General features: G+C 35.1%; 1 protein-coding gene across 2 annotated transcripts in view; it reads left to right on the plus strand.

Moving 5' to 3' along the window:
- LOC145249599 (cadherin-like and PC-esterase domain-containing protein 1) overlaps window positions 1–2,500 on the plus strand; it is an 837,303-nt gene that overhangs the window by 190,141 nt on the left and 644,662 nt on the right. The window lies entirely within an intron of this gene.

Here is a 2,500-nt window from a genome sequence, read left to right on the forward strand (position 1 = left end):
CTGGTTTCAATAAAATCCCCTTAATTATATCCCTTTTATGCTTTCATTCTCTCTGTTTCACTTGTTACGTCTCTTTTCACGACAACAGTGAATTAGCAGCGACGTAGTTGCTATGGAAACCAGTCATAAAAAGCGTCGCTCACCGCAATACATGTTTTTACGATTTTGAACACCAGAAAATTCGTCATGACTTTTGTTTTACTGAATGAAAATTGAAAAATTTTTTCACAATATAGCTGAGAAGGTGATCTATAAACTGTAATAATTGTTTGAAATTTGATGAAAAATGAGTGAGCTGTTAAGCTTTAAAGCAGTTCTAAATGACTAAAGCTACCACTTAATCATATATTCAAACACGGTAGTGTTTGAATGATATAATCTAAAGAGTTTTGAGTCTTTAATAAACGACGATAATAAATAATGCAGTTTAAATTCCTAGAGATACTAACTAAATTCTCATGTTGTAGGATTAGAACTCGTATAAGCCGACTTACCGCTGAAAATGTCACACATGCAAAACAGATATCAACTAAAAATAGTTAATCATAAACGCATACACAAACACACACTCACACGCACACACATTAATCGTATTTTAAACTAATGAATGGGCATGCTATAATTCACTGTATACAAATGCATACAAACTAAATAGGAAAAGAAAACAGAACATTTATTTGAAAGAAATTATATTTCGCCATTTAAATGGCTGAAAAAGTTTTCGTCAACTACAAGTGCGTAATCTCATATACTACTTTGTTGAATTGCCTACCAATATTTTCTTACTGTTTTAAATTCTATGCAAATGTTAATTGCTTGTCGTTGTTACATTCTTCATTGCCTTTCTTTTTTTCAGTTTGTTGGAATTCTCAATTAAATTTGAATTTCCAGATACTGCCGCAGATTCTTTGTTGCATTTAAATCTGCAAAAGACTTGGCTATTTCATGATATTTAAATTAGTGTCATTTCGTCTGAGATTTAACATTGTGCGCAGGATCTTGCTGCCAGATAGAATAAAAAGGAAATTAAAGTTTTTCAACCAAAATTTGCTTCCACGACATTTTACTATGCTTCACACTTTATCCAATTATTTCTTACTAATACGTTGCCAGTCGCCATTGCATTGAAATATAACTTTACAATATAGCATTAGCTAAGTATATTTCCTTTATCGCTCTCCCTCGATCCAGGACTGTACTGTAATCAACCATGTCTAGCGCCTAAATACATGTATTTGGTGACTTTAAAGCCCGCCACAATAATAGGCTTGGCTTCTCTAACTACACAGACACAGCTTGTAACATCATCTATAACTTTTCTACATCCCATAGATGAACTGAAAATCACTTTTTCTCAAGTGCATGATATCATAAAAAAATAGACACCTTAAAAGCATGTAGACCTGATCTCATCTCGACTGTACTATTAAAAAATGCTCTGCTGGGGTTGCTCCAGTTATCTTGAAACTCCCGGGGATTGTGTAACAAATGTCCATTGCACACTTGAGAATGTTGATCATGCTGATAATGATAGACAAATGCCTTAAGGAATCATGTTTTCCTTACTGCTGCAAAAATGCTTCTGTAATACCAGTTTTACAGAATTCTGGCGAAAGAACTGAGCCATCAAATTATCGTCTCATTAGCCCCTCTCCCTTTTCGCCAAAATATTTGAGTCCATAATTAATCAAGTTTATTCCACCATCTTACAGTTGCTAAACTTCTGTCCGATCATCAATATAGGTTAAGGTAAGCCCGTTCTACTGCAGATATTCTAACTGTAATCTCTGAACGTATATACCATGCACTGAATAAAGCAGAGGATGTTAGGGAATTGACAGGGTTTTGCACAATAGTCTTCTCATGAAAATCAGATCTTATAGTATTACTAAACGAATGCTTAACATAATTAAACCCTTCTTAAATAAGAGAAGAATTCAAGTTGTCCTCGATGGTCGTACGTCTAAACAATATGATATAAATGCGGGTGTACCTCAGAGGTCTATCCTTGGACTTTTATTATTCCTGATATTAATAAATAATCTCCCTGTTATAATAGACTGAGATGGGTATATTTGCTGACGACACCACGCTCTATAACATGCTCGAGGGGAAAACGAATGAACACATATCCAAGGCAATGGCGGAAACCCAAGAGGAAGACCTCCAGTCTGTACTGGAATGGGGTTAAAAATGGATGGTAACGTTCAATGCTTCTGAGACTAAGCTCATTTCTTTTAATAATTACAACAAATCTTTTTAACCACCAATAGCTATGGTCCTGGACATGACTTTAAACCTTATCCGATGGTGAGGCAATAGCTTACGGGCTTTGGGAAGTGTGGAGCCACCCCTTAATTGCCATTGCTCATAGGTCCACTCTGACCCGGAGTGGTAGTACCTGTTAGGGTCCCAACTATGGGTTAAATAGAAACTGAAAAAAAAATATTAAAATATTTTTCTTCAATCAATGGATTTGGCATTAAACAACCTGAAAAGG

The sequence above is a fragment of the Euprymna scolopes genome, chromosome 28 (genome assembly GCF_053919585.1).
Source record: "Euprymna scolopes isolate OS-2025 chromosome 28, ASM5391958v1, whole genome shotgun sequence".
Classification (NCBI taxonomy): Eukaryota; Metazoa; Mollusca; class Cephalopoda; order Sepiida; family Sepiolidae; genus Euprymna; species Euprymna scolopes.